At 40.1% G+C, this 18,296-nt stretch overlaps 1 non-coding gene across 1 annotated transcript; it reads left to right on the plus strand.

Moving 5' to 3' along the window:
* Positions 1-17,555: 17,555 nt before the first annotated feature.
* On the plus strand, positions 17,556-17,660 carry LOC138375440 (U6 spliceosomal RNA). Its single transcript, XR_011231510.1, has one exon. It is a non-coding gene; the product is annotated as a U6 spliceosomal RNA (small nuclear RNA).
* Positions 17,661-18,296: the final 636 nt, after the last annotated feature.

Here is an 18,296-nt window from a genome sequence, read left to right on the forward strand (position 1 = left end):
GGGAATTCCATTTTGCCTTTGTAAGAATCCTCAACGCATTCTTAGGTTTTTGAAAGGGTTAGGCTCAGAATCCTGAGTCCAGAGAGCGGCAGAAGAATTACCTCAAAGCAGGTGCCAGATGCTTTTAGAGCTTTCGTGCAATGTGTTCCTTTTGTCGGGTCTAGATAAAACCACGGATTTTCCCACAAATAAAGGCTCCCAAGGCCAAATGAATGACACGTTCTGCAGAAAGAAGCTGAGGCATTGGAGGCCATGGCCTTGATGCCCACGTCCTAATGGACCCGGGACCACTCACTTCCCGGGAGCTGACCACCTGGTTACTGACTCGAACAAAGGAGATCATATAGGGACTAAAAGCAACACATTCATAAAGGACGCAAGGCACTTACTGCTTTTGCTGGAGTAATAATGCAACAAAAATGGAAAGAGGAAGACCATTTTCTTAGACAAAAGACTTTTTGTTTACGGAGCCATGCTGGCCACAGTGAGGCTATTCCATCACCGTCCTTCACCCTGGATTCACTCTTCTTCACTCCTGAAGAACCCTCCCTTCTTCCCACTCTACGTTTTCTCAGTAAGCACCATTTTCAGATCAGCGTCTACTCCCTAAATAATATTTCAACAGTGATGTACGTTCAGTTCACTTCTGCGACAGCAGCTCTTTGGACCCTGCATATGGCACAAGGACTGCACCTCCCTGCGTGGGGCGGGTGGGAGCTACAAAGGCATTCTCCAAACGCACCGGGCCCCGGAGAGGGCCGAGGTCGGCATCCTAGGAGAAAGAAACACCGAAGATTGTCCTTGGTGTCTCTGTCGGTCTGGTGAAACCAGAGCCCATTCAAACTGCCTCCTTATGGGGAGGAGAAACCTCTTGCTCTCGGAACCAATCCTCACCACATTACGGCAACTCGGACACAAATTCTAAGCAGTTATTTGAGGTGTGTGCGTGCACGTGAGACTCATCTGGAAATAGGTAAAATATACGGCTCGTCCATTAGAATCCAGAGTAAAAAGAAAAGAAATGAGAAACAGCAAAAAAACATTATAATACAGTATGAATAATAATGTTGATAATGATAACAAATGCACGTTATTAAAGTACAATGTCTCATTTACGACTCAGCACAGCTTCAGGAGTGAGGTTTGGGGTCAGCCCCGCTGTGGGCGGAACTGGCTAATGTCTGCGCATGCGTGTTGCTGCGACAGTGCCGCCCGGTGGACACGACGCAATCTGGCAAGGCAACGTCAGCATCTTACGCAAGAGGAAACTGTGACTGGAAGAGGTTCTGTAATTTGGTAATAGTTTTAGAAACTCATGGATAGTCACATTTCAGTCCTTTTGCTGTTAGTTTTTTTGTCTCCCAATAAATATTTAGGAATCACCAACCCGTAGGAAAACACTAAGTGATACATTTGGAGAGCACGACATTGAACTGTGTGTGCGCACATGCACCTCTGTACACATAAATGCTCCGACTGCTAAACGGAAACAAAGTGGAAAAAAGATCATTCCAACTAAAAGCTCCAAGGCATGTTCTAAGGAAGCACTTGTACCGAGGAGACCTAAGGGCTGGGCAGAGTCCTCCATTCACTCCTCCCGCCAAGGATGTGTTGATGGTCTGCGCGGAGCCAGGCGTTTCCTTTGTCCCTGCGACCCAGGCAGGCACGGTCCTGAGCAGCGCTACAAGCACAGCAAGAGGTCGTTCATCCCATAGGAGCTCAGCAATGGAAATGGCCCTTCAAACTGTCCCAAACCGAGGCCAGGGGCTCGGGCATTAATACCTCACACTGACCAGTCATTGGAGTAGCTATGGACTCTCCGATATTTGTACAAATTCCTTCACAGCTTAGATCATCAGAGTTGGTTTCTGTTGCTTGTTAAAAAAGAATAGAAACGTTGAGCAGTGGTAACGCTATCCCCGCCCAGATGCTAGGAAAGCTCTCAGGAGTGTAGGAAAAGAGCTGCCCCAAGATTGGGTCAAAGCCCATTGTGTGTCTGGCTAGAGATTTGGGTTAAAAAGGGGACTATAACAAATAAAAGTCACAGAGTTAAAGGCTTTCATAATTTTGTGGAACCTTAGGATTGTGCACTCATCTTTTTCACTTAAAGAAATGAGTCTCCCGGAGAAGTTACCTGTTTGCTGATGTTTACGGTGCGTGCTCAGGCTGAAGTCAGAGTAAGAGCCCATGTTTCCTTTCCCCAAGCCGGAGCGTTCGCCTTCCAGCCTCCTCACGCCTGAGCTGCTTTTTCACCTCTATAAACACACAACCAGAGAGGACTTTCCCTTGTTAGTCGTATCAATCTCAGCAGACCAAGTTGCACATTATCCAAATGAGGTCATTCGCTTTATCCCTCAGAAATAACGGTGCTGCATGTTTCTCGGCGGCTATCGAACTCTCTATAGACTACTTGTACAATATGATGAAGGACTTTAAAAATTCTGCAGTAATGATAATTGGGTCAAGGATATTCAAGGAGTTGATCAGGAAGGTTTATTAATTAGCATATCTCCAAAGGAGCTATCGCAGCTGATCAATGACATGGCACACGAAGGGAGTGTGGAGTTTAAAAACCAATGACGCAATCAGCAGCATCGTGTCTTCAGGATCAATTACATTGAAGCTTTATTAAACGAATCTTAGATTATTAATGATCAGTCCAATAGTCCCTAAATACAAGCTGATCAAAGGAATAAATACATGGGGAAAAGCAGCTGGAATCTCCCTAGGAAACTTTCTATAAATTTATTTACTTTAGATCATAAATCTTTCTGTTCAAATTGAAATAGCTATATTGTTTAATTTTAGTTTTAAATAGCAGCAGCAATTAGTCCACTAAAGGAACTAATTGCTTGCATATTTTCATATTTAAACACAAAGCCATTTTTTAAACTACAGTGCTGAATACCATTTCAAAGGCTAAGCAAACAAAGATTTTGAAAAGTGAGTTATACATAATTTTATAATATTGTTCACTAATTATAAAACAGTAAAGCAATGGTTTCAAAAACTTCAGGAAAGAGTAAATGTTCTTGCTTTGTTTTTATAAATAAGAGCACCTTACAAAAGAGCGTGATTATGATCAATGCCTATTTTAAGCGATGTATTTCTTATAAACAACCACAGCATTCTAGGCACACATGCTCACTCACAATAGACTTGAAATGACAGGGGCATTTTTCATACAATCTGCTGCTGAAGATTATAATTATTTTCAGAGCTGCAGAATTATAAGTAGACTTTTCTTTCCATTCAAACCTACTTCACAGCCACCCCCTCCATCTTTTAAAAAAAAAAAATCTCAGGTGTTTAGTTCACAAAAATAGAATCAGTGAGCATTTATAATACTCGCTTTCACTGAATTGCCAAAGTTTCAGCATTAAAATTTCCTTTGTGGTGAAAAGCTGTTCTTAGAAGTCCCTTCCCTCCCCTTAATCAGTTTTCAGAGCTTATGACCAAGACCTTTGGAGCCAGCCAGACTGGGTCAGATCTAACTCTGGTGCTAATTAACTATGTGACCTCACATAAATGACATACTCCTTCAAGAATCAGGGTCCTCAGGCCTACAAATGATATAATAATATAATCCATCTATCACAGTTATTGTTAGGATTAAATAAGATAGGCACATAAAGCAATTATGTAATAAAAGGGTGTTTAGTGTTTGTATTAATATTTTATTATCATGAACAAAATAACTATACATTATAGAATTCAGACAGAAAAAAGAAATTTCATGAACCTCTACTCCATGGATCATAGCAAAATAAGGTAACAAGTATAAGGAACTGCTAACAAGAGATAGTTTAGGATGGGCCTACAGAATGAGCAAATGTAGCTTGCCAATAAACTTCTAAGAATAGGCAGACATAGAAGTCTTAGGAGGGAAGAACAGAAACTTGATCTACTCCAGCATTTTGTCAAAGACTACTTATAAAGAGTCGTATACAGTAGCTAATTTTTAAAATTTGGTGATGTCAAATGAGATTAAATAAAAGATTAAATCAATTAACATATAACATGCTTCTTTATAAATTTTGTTTAAGATTAGTTTGCAAATATGAAACCCAGCAAACATTATGCAACCTGCAAATTAAAATATTGAATGACCAGGTATTCAGAATATCTTTAGAAAAAACTTTAAAAATAAGAAAATCAAAGCTATTCAAATGTTGTTTTGGGGCTAGAACAACTAGACATACACACACACACACACACACAAGTATAAGAAACAGATCTTACACACTTCACAAAAAAAAAAAAAATCAAAATGGATCCTAGGTCTACATGTAAAGTGCAAAACTTTAACACTTACAGAAGATAATACAGGAGAAAATCTAGGTGACTTTTAATTTGGTGATAACTCTGTAGATACAACAACAAAAGCAAGAACCATGAGAGAAAAATTGATAAGTTGGACTTTATTGCAAGTAACAGTTTCTGCTCTGTGAAAGACACTGTTAAGAGATTAAAAAGACAAGCTACATGCTGAGAGAAAAATCCGTGAAAAACACACATCTGGTAAAGGACTCATATTCAAAATATAGAAATAACTCTTTAAACTCAACAATAAGAAAAAAGCAATGCAACAGATAAAGAGCAAAAGATGAACAGACATCTCACCAGAGAAGATACATAGATAGTAAATAATCATATGAAAAGATGCACCACTTCATGTCAGTAGGAAAATGCAAATTAAAACAACAGTGGAATTCCACCACACACCTATGAGAACTGACAAAATCCAGAACATGGACAACACCAAATGCTGGTGAGGATGTGGAGCAACAGGAACTCTCATTCACAGCCTGAAGGAATGCAAAGTGGTTGGTGCCGCCACTGTGGAAGACAGTTTGGCAGTTTCTGACGGAGCTAATCACAGGCTTACCACAAAACCCAGTAATCACACTCCTTCCTGTTTTCCCAAATAAGCTGAAAACTTGTGTCCACACAGAACATGCTCAAAAATATTTAAGCAGCTGTATTCATAATTAACAAAAACTGGAAACAACCAAGATTCCTCTCAGCAGGTGAATAGATAAACAAACTTTGGTACGTTCAGACAATGGAATATTATCCAGCACTAAAAATGAATAAGTTATCAAACCATGAAAAGACATGGAGGAAATTTAAATGCATATTATTAAGGAAAAGAAGCCTGTCTGAAAAGGCTACATATTGTATGATTCTAACTATATGACGCTCTGGAAACGAAAGGACTATGGAGACAATAAAAAATTAGTGGTTGTCAAGGGTAGGGAAGGGATGAACAGGTGGAGCACGTAGGATGTTTACGGCAGTGACACTGCTCTGTAGGATGCTTTCATGGTGGATACGTGACATTATGCATTTGTGGAAACCCATAAAATGTGCAGAAAAGGGGTGAACCTTAATGTAAACTATGGGCTTCAGTTAATAATGTATCAGTATTGGCTCATGGGTTGTAACAAATAAAGGAATGCAAGACATTAATAATAGAGAAACTCGGACAGGGTAAGAATATGGGGAACCTCTATTCTGTGACATTCTTCTGTAAACCTAAAACTATTATAAACAATGAAGTCTATTGTTAAAAAATTTGTATGTTTTTATAGAAGTCAAGGGAGTCATATAATTGTATTCATATATTCAATATGTCATACACCTAATTATCATTGACTCAGTAACTACAAAAGAGAAACACTAATCTTTTAAATTATTTAAAATTAAATTAAAATGATTTAATTCTTCTGTGTTTGTTATTCTTTGTTTATAAAATTGGAACATGCATAAGGATAACAATTGCATAAATTGCATGAAATAACGCAGTTCAATTTCCTTTCATTTTTTTTTCTATTGGATTTGAAAACATTATTTCCCCTCCACCACTAAACGTAAATCATTATATTTAGTAAATCATATTTTTAGTATCTAAGGAGATTTGAGGAAATGATTTTTATTTTTAAAATGATATTTAGTCAACCAGAAATGCCAAGGAATTACATTCTTATTTGAAATCAGCTTTTTATAATATTAAAAAGGATTTAATTAGTTTTAGTTTTTTATAGTTTTCTTAGTGCTTTTTTGTATTGTATAGTATGATTTTTGATTATTTTTACATTAAGGATATAGCAGGGAAAATGATTATCTCATTTCTAAATTGAAACAGAAAGAATTTAGAGCTTCGTCATTCCAAAGCGCTTTCAGATGTGATTAGCAATCCAGCTGTAATCTGAGCTCTTCCAAGCACCGGTCACATGTACTGTGTCCCAGTTATGTGCACACTGAGTTCCATGACACTAACTGGGAACTGGGTCTGGGGAGCAGCCTCAGGTTCTAGATTTCGAATAAGCTCCCAGACTGTCCTGATGCTGTTGTTCTGAAGACCACACATTGAGAAGCAAAGTGTTACCTCAAACTAGCTACTATCTGGACAGAAAAGAGGATAAACATGTGGGACACATCTGGAAATGTGACTTAAATGCTTATTTATCTGTTTAGACATTTGTTTCAGTTCCATCACTAAAGGTGAAGACCCAGATAACAAGAATCATCCATACATCCATCCTTTCATCCATCCATCCTTCCTTCCGTCCATCCATCCATCCATCCATCCTTTCTTTCATCATCCATCCATCCACCCATCCTTCTTTTCATCCATCCTTCCTTCCGTCCATCCATCCATCCATCCTTCCTTTCTTTCATCATCCATCCATCCACCCATCCTTCTTTTCATCCATCCTCCCTTCCACCTATCCATCCATCTATCCATTCTCCCTTCCATCTACTCATCCGTCTATCCATCCTTCTTTCCATCTCTCCTTCTTTCCATCCATCCATCTGTCCATCCATCCAATAAATATCCATTGATCCTCTGATACCATTCCTTCCTCTGATTCTGTAGGTAAAATCGTCATGGATTTACTTACAACTGCACTATTTTAAGAATCACTCATTTGTGCCATAACCAGTAGTTGCAGCCTGAGTACCTTCCCTGGCAATTCATTTTTTAATTATTTTTGCATTTCTGCCAGAATTAACATCTTTTAAAAGTCATGATGTGGTGTTCGGAAAGTTGTATGATTTGGAACATGACAAGAGTGTGACCAGGATGATGAAGCAACTTGAAATAGGGGCCTATGAGGAAGGGTTCACACAGTGAAGTTTTCAGCCTGGAGAAGAGAAAAATGTGACGTAGGGGGTCCAGGAACCTGGACAGAGAGAACGTGTGGTAGTTGTCATCAAGCATTTAAAATATGTCACATGAAGGAGTTATCAGTCTGTGCGTCCCAAGGAGAAAACCCAGGAGTAATTGAAGAGGCAGTGGCAAGAGTGATTTTGATTTTGTGCCAGGAGCTCCCCATCAGAGCTGCTCACATGGGGATTGGAACGCCCTGCCACCGGCGCTATTTACAGCTATTTACAACCAGGAAAGTTGTTTTGAAATGAATTCTAGCAGTGAGGGAGCATTGGGCTGGCAGATCTTTAAAGACTCATTAAATGGAGAATGCTATGATTCTCTGAAAGTAATTTTCTCTACAAACTTATTGTTCTTCCCCGATGAGTATGTTCAAGTTTTTCCTAAGCACCTTAAGAAAAGACTGAGTTTTGTGAGCCAGTCACACTAAAGATGAAATATTAATATTCTCTTTGGCAATAGAGTTATGTTGAATAAAAGGCTTTGGTGCTAACAGAGAGAATATGTGCTTTCCACTTTGGTACTTACAGAGAGCTCATTAGTTCTAAATTTAGAAGTAAGCTTTACTGTTGGAGGGACTCCAAGTTTGACTAATACATTTGATGGCGTCCTTGTTAGGAAAAAAAAAAACATGATGGAGAATTCTATTTTTCTAGGTTGTGTGTGTGGGTGGAGAGTGAAAAACACATGCTCTTTTCTGTCAGCTAATTCCATCTGTTCACAATTATTGAGTAGGTGTGCCAATCTAATGATGCTAAGTACACAGTAGGTATGCAATGGATGCTTTTAGTTTGATTGTATTTGTACCTCTCCGTTGGCAAAGGTGAATCACTTAGCAAATTCTCGGAGCGTCTTGATTCAAACCAACTGCTGTATTTTTCTCTCTGGCAAGCCGCCCGGCAATGAGACAGTGGTCAGAAACAAGATGTCGTTTTGTTTCAACAAAGCATTATTGAGCACCTACTAGGTTTAAGGACACGTAAACAGAGATAAACAAGATGCCGCATTCAAGGTTCTGCTCTCAAGGAACTCGGTCTTGGAAGAGACGCAAAATTGCGTAAGTCACTTAATGTCACGATTACTGCTCAAATGTCTGTTGTTTAGCACAAATTTTCCTCAGCAGTCTTAAGAAACAATTACATGGATAATTCAAAACTCTCAGAACTACCTTGCTTAAAAGCATTTGATAACTTTCAATTAAGTGGTTCAGTGTAGAATAGTAGTTTCCCATGTGTTTCCTCTCCGTGAATATCAGAATAAATTATTAAGAAATAATTTGTCAAAAGTTTTATGTAATCCAAAATTAATAATAGATAACATTAAATATCAATACATAATGGTTCAATATGTTTAAAATAGTAATTTTTAATTCTATCCTCCCCCAAAGTCAAGAAAATGTTCCCTGTAGAGAATTCCAGCCATGACAATATTCCGCCGTAATCAACGAGGCTGGCTTTCCCTTCCCTCGGCAGTGGCTACAGAAGGATGCCATCGGGGAAACATGGATGAGGTCGACCACGTGTGGGCTTGTGGTGCCCACTCCACCACCCTCAGACCAGGAGAAGTCAGGTAAAATGGTGTGGCAGCCAACATTTGGGTACAAGCTAAGTAATAACTGGCATTACACTAGCATGTCGTTATCACACCTGTTTCCCCTTCTTCCTCTCTCCCACTCTCTTGATGCTACAGTGGGTAGACCTCCCATTAGAACTCTAATTTACAAGCTTACGGTGACAGAAACTTTTTTGCACTGTACTCACTCGAATGCATGGGTGATAGTATTTTAGATACTGTTAATTGTCTAGGAAGGGAGTTGGCAATGGTGGTGACTCAGGATCACTGCAGCAAACTAGGAATAGAGCAGACACCTACAGATGGCCAAGAAGAGCAAGTATTCATGTGTTTTTTAACTTTGATAGGACTACATGGAATTGACAATCTAATGTCTGGATAGACATCATTTAATAATACTTAGTAACAGACAATATTGACTAATCATGGGATATCTCTCCATTTATTTAAATCGTAAAGTCCCTTTAGTAATATTTCCACCCCCCCAGAGGAGATTTTGATTTCTTTCTTTAGTCAATTTTTTTAAAATGCTGTAGTTTCACTACTAATGCAAATATCTTATGTATTATTATATTTTTAATTTGTTAGTGAAGATAAATACTATTATCTTTTGGTAAATTGATTGTTGGGAGGTGGCTTTGATAAACTCTTGTGTTTATTCTAATGATTGTTTGATTCTTGAGCTTTTCTGTATAGATTATCATCTACAATTAATGACTAATATAATTCTTCCTTTCCAGCACAGCAGAAGTGATCATGAACATTTTTGACTTGTTTTGAATCATAAAGGAAATGTGTCAGACGTTTGCATAATGTATGGTACTCACTACAGTTTTTGTGGTATATGCCTAAGTTAAGGAATTTCCTAAATCCAATCATGAGAAAATACATGACAAAACCAAATTGAGGGATGTTCTACCAAATAACTGGCCTCAGAGTTTCACAAACTGTGAGAGTCTAAGATTTTGCTGTGTGTAAAAGCTAAAATGTTAGCTTGCTACAATTTCATGGATGCTGGCAGGTGACACACCTGCTAAAACTCTGCTTCTTTACAATCCATTTTCCACACTGCAGGCAGTGTGATCTTTCCAAAATAAAAGCGTGACCATGCAGTTTCCTTGTCTGTCATCCACTGAATTGAGAATAGACCCCTCTTAGATCCCACATAATTTCAGTGAAGATGTACTGGTTGACCACAATTTGGACTGATTTGTTTACTACCAGTTTCCCAAAACTCCTAGCAATATAGACTTTGGGGCCTTTGCACTTGCTGTTCCTTCCATCTTCTTTTTCCGAGTATTTACATGTCTGGCTTCTCATCATAAGTCAAGTTGCAGCCCAATTGCTGGCTTTTCTGAGAGGCTTCTCTGGACACTCTACCGTGCCTGGAGTTTGTCCTTCACGGAGCTTTGTGATAACCTGACAGGCGACCAGTCGCTTTCACCATGCTGCCCAATGTCCCACGCTGGCTGGGCATCACTCACACTTGCACACTTGTTTGTTTACACATCCAGGTTTGTCTTCTCAATCTCGAATAGATAATCCATAAGAGCAGAGAAGAGCTTGTCTCACTTTTTCAATGTTCCAAACCTAGTGACGGGCACAGTAAATAGCACATGGATGGTCTTAGAGTCTTTGTGATGGTTTTCATGGAATGAATATATGATATGCGATTGCGCAGGACTTTTGTGAAACAAACTTCACACTAACTTTCACCATATTTAATGATGACCAAGTTTTATCCTTTATGTTATCTGTGTTATTTTAGAAGACAGTAAACAATTCAATATTCCTGGTATCTATTAAGGCAAGATCCAGTGAGTAATGAGATACTATGACTATCTTATGTAATGATTTATCTCTAAGTTTTTAGCATAATGTATGATATATGAGAAGGCTATTAAAATATGTGAATAAATATGTAATACATCATAAATTATTGAATATTAGTTTTAATTTAATATAGAATCCTTGGTCAATAATCATTACAAATTGTATTTGTTTAGAGGAACAACCATGAGCTTATAGAAATTTATCCATCATCAATTGTGAAGTTCTAGTTTCTTGACTAACTACTTTCTTGTTTAATGTTTTTCATTACAGTATAGAGCCCTTCATTTGCGATTGCTTTGGGAGGTAGCTGATGCAACTCTGTTTGGTGTGTGTCACACTCAAGGCAGAAATATGTCTATTGTACTCTTCCCTCTTCCTTGTCATATATAAGATCAAAAACCGCCAGGCACACTGCTTGCTTTGGATGTAGGTTGAAATGATCTATGAAACCCAGGGTTGGAAATTTTTATTATTTCTCTAAAAGTTTTTATTTCTTTCTGGGCAGCATCTGAGGAGTGAGAGAAACAGAAGATGTTGGAAATTGGTCCTGGTTGTGCACGATTAATACAGCACAGGGAAGTCCAGTGTTGTTGATGGAGAAGACAGTTCTAGTACCTTCCCTTAGGAATTCAATAGCATGTTTAACATGTATAACTCGTGAGTCGCTTTTTCCTTAACATATATAAAATTCTTTCTTGATGCACTTTGGACATAGGAAAGCCTGTTCATATATCTTCTATATGTCTGTGATTTATTGAGAGAAATAAAATACTTATTAATCATTTGAGTTCAGGATATGAAATAATTTTTCAACTTGTCCAGATGAGCCTGTCCGGTTAAATTCTATCATCAATTGCAGGAGATGGTAGAAACTTGGCCTTGAGTGTCAATCTGTCTTCAGACACAGTTTTAATTTCGGTTTCCACCCGTGCATCTGTGGCTTGACAGTGAATTATGAGTTTCCTCTCTCTCAGCTAGACAAGTCGCTCACAGATTTCCTGATAACGTGACCACATTCTGGCATTACTGTAGATAAATGTGATTGTTTTCATGAGAATAAAACTCTCTTTTCTTGTGTACTTTGTGAAAATTGCGTGTGTAAAATAAGCCACGCGACATATAAAATGGTAATTATACGCATCGTGCATTTCTCTCTTTGACAGTCCTGCACTGCATACAAAAAATCAATTCTCATCAGTGAAGAAGAAAACGTGTGTAGCAAAGAAATATCATTCTGCTAATAATCCCCACAGGCCAAGGCAAACTCCTCCATAGTCTGTTTACTTCCCAACGTGACAGTTCAAATGGCAAGAACACTTTTAAATACACAATTTGATATGACCACAGGAGAACACAGAACAGAGAATCAATTCAATGTATCGCCCAATACTGATGAGAACACGTAAAATAAAATAAAAGGGCAGGATTAATTTTAAAGAAGGAAATATAAGGTCAGTATGTTTAAATGACTACCCATCCCAATAGAGATCAATGGCTGAAAATATTTTAAAAATAAAACAATTTATGCTGAGTAACGTGAGGAAAGTTGATCAGGCTATGCCAATGAACACCTGGTTTGGCCTTTGTGGCGATAGAAATTGAGATTCTCAATTTGTTTGTGCACTCTGCCTGGGTTTATATAAGCCTCATAAAGGTGCTCGGTGTTGTTTTAAGGCTGAGTGTAGCGAGCTGCGTGTGGCCCTGACAGCACAGGCGTGTGGAGAAGGGCTGGGGTGAACATGGTTGAGACAGGCACAGAGCCGAGGGCCATACCTGTGCCCCAACAGAGAACTGTGTGTGGCAGCAGGGGTCCAGCAGCAGGATCAAGTCAGCAGCAGCTGGGGACAGTCTTATCGGAGAGCAGACAGACAACAAAAGACAGTGGGACACATGACCTGGAGTTTGCGGTTGGTGTGTTCTGTCCCAGTCCACTGCGCCTCGACATAACAAAATGCACCATAGAACATTGATGTGCCGCCATGAAACCATAAATTAAGAGCAACTGCAAAATTTAAACATTAGGGATGGACTTTCCAAACTATTTTATGTTATGGTGTCTTGTACAAGGGAAAGGAAGCCCTCGTGGGGACATTAAGGATCATTGTAACACAGCCGAGGAAATCACACTTGGAGAGGTGTACAAAATTAAAGAGTTTATTATGCCCACAGGTCTTAGAGACAGGAGGCAGGACACTCTGCACAGATGGTGTACGGGGGGAGCTCCCAGGAAGAGGACTGGACCAAGCCAGTCGGGGGGAAGGGGAGGAAAAGGGAGGGGAAGGGGGGAAGGAGAGGGAGAGAAAGAAACAGAGAGAGAACGTTAGGCCTATTAATATCTTGATGATCCCGGTCCTGGGTTCCTAGTGTCAAGAGTGAGTCCTGGGACTGAGATAAGCTGATGACAGAGTGATCACAAACACAAAGTATCCCACACAGGAAGTTTATTACAGAAAAGAAAGAAATTATGCAAAGTGAAAGAAGGAAGCCACCCAAAGTGCAAATATGTTCCAGAGAGAGGAATGTTAAGGACTCCCAGGTGGTTTCCTTGTGTTGTCCTGGTCCAGGGGAGGCTGACGGGAGGTGAGGGATGTCACCAGGTGATTGTCAAGTGTTCTGTGGTTTCCTGCAGTCCCTTCTCCTGATTGGTCCCCGGCTTTTCCACCCCTAGGAACCATCCTCCTGGCCTACACCCTCCACCTGCAGATCTCATCCCTGCCTAACAAGAGGAGGAGAGAGAGGAAGAGAGGGAGAGAAAGGGAGAAAGATCCGTGGGCAAGTGACTTTACTGGGAGCTAAGCAGAATATACAAGCAGAAGTCATGGTCTTATGGCACATTTGAATGTCACCAAGTCCCAGCTGGGGAGGGAATGGAGGGGAATTTGGGGCAGGAACCAGCCTTATCACACTGGCGCACCTGGCTGCCTGGGCAGGGTGCTCACAGTCTTGTTTGTGGGGATGTCTCAACATCCGGAAAATATGATGTTTTAAAAATTTACAATATATATGAACACACAGACACACACACACACACACACACACACACACATTTTTAATCTTGTCTTTTTCCCAAAACTAATTTGTGCTAGAATAAGCTCCCGCGCAACAGCCCGTCCACAGCGGAGCTGGTGGATTAGCGCCCGCCTCTGACAGCGCTGTCGGTGCAGATAAGATGCTCAGGGAGACACAGGGCGATAAAGGGAACCGAGCGGGAGAGAAACAAAGAGTGTGGCGAGAAGCTCTCCCGTTTTTCTCTCCCTTGTAGGGAGGTCAAAAGTCTACCGTGCATGATTAAAATTTTAATTAAATATGCTCAAATTCTACTTTAAAATGTAGTTTCACTATCCATTGAACACTTTGAATTCTCCAATAAGATAATAAATCTCAGTTGCCATAGGAATTTTACTCTCCGAAATGTGATTAAAAGTAGCTTTTTGTTATCTGGCAGAACTCATTATATGGATTAGTTGTCAACAATGTTAGAGAGATTTCTTGTTAGATGCGGTAAGAAAGAAGGAAATTAACATGGGCTGAGGTACCACCAATGCCAACCACTGTTCCTGGTTTTTCAGGCATGAGCTCATGCACTTTTTTTTTTTTTTTTTTTGCCAAAATTGCGGGTATTGTCATCCATTTTATATATGAAGAAACTGTGGCACAAAGACAAAATATTTAGTACCAGATCACAGCACTGAGAAAGCAGGAAGAGCCAAGTCTGTGGCCCTGAAGCCGTTGAACCCGACGCCACACTCTGTGGCTCTCTCCAATAATCCTGAAAGTTCCATGTGAGTTGTTTTCCAAAACAGACCTTCCAGAAATTAAACATACTATTTATTGAGCGTTGGGAGGATTCCCTGGAGCAATAAAATCTCTCAAAAATATGAAAATGAGTTTTAAAAATATTAAGCAAATTTGCTCCAGAGCCGTGACTTTGTTCTGGAATTACTGGGAAATACGACAGGATGGATTGACAACGTGCACCGGCGATTTGGCTTCCACGTAAGGAGTGCGAAGAAAGAGGAATACTGGAAATTCGATTTATGCTGCTTTTGTCTAGAGGTTTAGCCGTTTCTCTGCCTGTAGCTGCATGCGGTGACATCATTCTAACAGAAATGGAAGAACGCCTTGCCAAATTTAGAACATACTTGAACTTTGTGATTTCATACATTTGAAATAAACTCCAATCTTTAGAAGTCAGTTTGTGAACTATAAAATAAAAGAACATTACTTCCTTTTTCCAAGAAAAGCGCCTCTCAGCAGCTTCTTGGACATCGCATTTCCCCCACAACTCCAGACTTCAATGAGCTAAGTGTGAGTAAATTGGAAACATATGTACCAAGTTGTCTCCGGGTCTGACTGTTACAAAGGAAACACTCACATGCTCTAACAATAAATACACCACTGTGGGGATTTGGGTACAAATCTAGCCATGTTAAAAACTCATAATTTAACACCTTTATGGGAGCATAACTTGTGTTCGCCAATTCTAATGCTTAGTACTCACGTGATCGATCCATTTTTAAACCCAAGTCTAATATAATTTAAGATAAAACACTCCCTTGTGGCAGTTCTTTCAAGCAGGAAAGTCACTTCAGAATGGGAAAATAAACAAATAAATGAATAAGTGAAAAGAAAACAAAACTCAAAGAGGTGGGGGGGAACCTCCCTTTGATCCAAGCATTGCCAATTAGCCTCACCTGAAAGGTGAGACTAGATGAGCTAATTCTTATATTGTAAGAGAAACAGTTCTCGGGTGTTTTTTTTTTTTTTTTTTTTTCCCTGTTTGACTTAGAGGAACTGAAATTGATTTACGCTTGATAAACAGCATGCAACATTATACAAACACAAAAGGGGTGTACAACACTGTCGTAGTTAAATATCAACACTTCATCAACCACTCAACACACCTCCCAAGGAATCTTCTCTCTGGTTTATTTTCATGTTATTGGGAACTGGTTTTAACTGTTTTCATCTGTATTTGAGGATGCACGTGACCCCAGAAAATGTACCCTAGACTCAGTACCTTGAGATGACTTGGAAGGACGCAAGCTGTCACTCTCTGGATAGATCTTTATTTTTGAGTATAATTTCACCCATGATCAATAGATCTGGAAAGAAAAATAAGTTTTGAAATTCGCAACTCTCTGCTTCAATTCCCACTCCATATATTCTTACATCAACACCCCCATTGTATCATAACATGTTTGACAAACTCTGGATTCTGTTCACCTTATAAGGCATCTTCCCGGATGGAATGCAGCCAGCCTGGGCTATTTCATCAGCCTGCAAAGATTGGTGCATTTCCAGGGCAGGATGACTGTGTTTTGGCAAAAAACAGTGAAGCCGCGAGCAAGTATGTGGGGGATTTAAAATCAATCTAATCTTTCATAACAGCACCAATTGCCCTTTTATTTTTAAAGTCCCCAGATGATAAAGGATGGTTATGGAACTGCATCTAAAGCAGTCAGTAGATTGTTTTTCTAATTGGTGTTTTTTATTTTTCCTTCTTAATTTGAACACTGATGTTTTTCTTCTTGATTTGAACATACCATTTCCTCAAGCGGGAGCAGGAGGAATTTGAGAACTACGGCTTTTGTGCACTTCTGTGCAACCTTGGCTTTGTCAAGACGGGATTATATCACTGTGACATTTAAGGAGGAAAAAACAAGCTGTTCTGAGTTGTGTCAATCTCACTCGTAATCTATTTTTGAACAATGTACTATAAAGATATTCCTGTTCACACAGAACTAGTGATTTACCCTCTGGTGGGTTCTACCCTTACAGCTGCTTGGCGATAAATAAAGCCAGAGCAGAGAGAGAGAGTATAATTAAAAATTAACTGCACCCAATTGGCTTCTCTCTGCTTTCATTTTTGCATGCTGGTTTGATGAGGTACTTTTCAAGTCTTTTTAATTGCAATATAAAATAAGGCTCTGGTAATCAAAAGGTCTTTAAAAAAAAAGTAGGAGCGGGGTTGTCCACCTTGGCTGTCCTCAAATCTTCTTTCCTGGTTTTTCGCCTCAACCCGGCTGCAGTCCTAGTAACTCTCGGGAGTATCTTGCATGAACAAAACCCGGTGCTGCCGTGACAACATTGAGGATCCAGGACCTCGATTTTCCTACGAATTTCTCTCTTGGTGTGGAAACTCTTGTCTTTTTAGTTCAGCCAAGACAAAACTAGGCAGCTTTTAGAGAAGTGCTTTGACAACTGAGAGAAAGAAAGAGAGAAAATGAGAAAGAGAAGGAGGGAGAAATGGAGAAGGAAATGTATATATAGAGAGAGAAATAGAGAGAGAGATAAAGGGAGAAATATATAGAGAGAAAAGGAGAGAAATAGAGGAGACAGACACACACACAAAGAAAGAGAGAAGCAATTTAGGTACACACTATAAATTTCTAAAATGATTAGTAGCTATAAATTTATTGGGTCATCACTATTTATTGGGTTTACAGATGTTTGCCTATTACTTTCCTTTGTCCGGAGAAGTTAGCTGTTAATATATTCTCTGTTCAGCCCTTACGGCTGGTGATCTCTTTCAGTAAGATGCAGCTTCTCTGAGCACGTGTGGCTGTGTCTAGTGATTTCAGGTTTGAAGATGGGCACTGTTGTTCATTTAACAAAACCTGCATCACTTTAGGTTTCTTCCGTCACTGGAAGCAGAAAACTTCTCCTCCCTTTCCCGTGTTCCTGGGCTGCACCTGACTGCTCATTCCACTCCCATATCCTGTCTGAGACGTCCTCATTTTGAACAAAGACACATGGCACCTGTGACACTCAACCCGTCAGGAAATCCTGCTGGCTCTACCTTTGGGCTGTATCCAGAACCCCCCGAGTTCTCCCCACTCCCCGGCAATGCACGGAACAACTTTCCTCTCTCCCTGGATCCGCAGGAGCCCCCTGGTCCCCATTCTTGGGACGTGTCTTCTCCAGCACTCTACGCCCTGCAGCAAGAGCAGCGCTGCAGAAATAAATGCAGGTGCTCGCTGGGCAGCGCAGCTACTAAAAGCACAACATGCAGAGAAGATTAATGTGGTTTCTGAGAAAGGATGACATGAAAATCCGTGAGGCATCCCAGATTTTTTGTGAATATACTAAAACCCACTGAATTGTATACGCTAAAAAGGGTGAATTTTATGGTATGCGAAATATATCACCATTACACTCCTGTAAACTAAATAAACAAAAGCAAATCATGTCCATCCTCTGCTCAAAACCCTAAAATGATAGATTATTTCATCAAGAGTAAAATAGATGCTCTTAAAACAATCAACAAAACTTTCTGAGATCTAATGCCCTGCTCACCCCATTCCTAACAATCCAGCCGTCTCTCTAGTAATTTCCGTCTCACTCCAGTCGGGCACCAGTTGCCCTTTCTGGAATGAGCCAGGCACCTGCTCTACCCACTGTCTCCTTGTTGAGAGCCTTGCAAAGACGGGGTGGATCCCCTGGTCCCCAAATTTGGTTCAGTGTTGAGACAAATGATGCTACACACATGCCACGTCGGTGTGACAAGGTTTAGAGCTTATGCAATGGGAGAGCAGGGTGAGCCTCCCAAGCAGGCCCCGAATACCTTGACAGAGCAGGAAAAGGTGAGCAGCTGGGGGTTTATCAAGGTCAGCAGGTGTGTGGGGCTGGGTGAAGGTGTGCCAGGGTAGGGGCTTGCACAGTTTAAATCTCCCACCAACGCCAAGGTGGAGAGCTTGCAGGCTTTGGCTCA

This window comes from Eulemur rufifrons, chromosome 25 (assembly GCF_041146395.1).
Source record: "Eulemur rufifrons isolate Redbay chromosome 25, OSU_ERuf_1, whole genome shotgun sequence".
Lineage (NCBI taxonomy): Eukaryota > Metazoa > Chordata > Mammalia > Primates > Lemuridae > Eulemur > Eulemur rufifrons.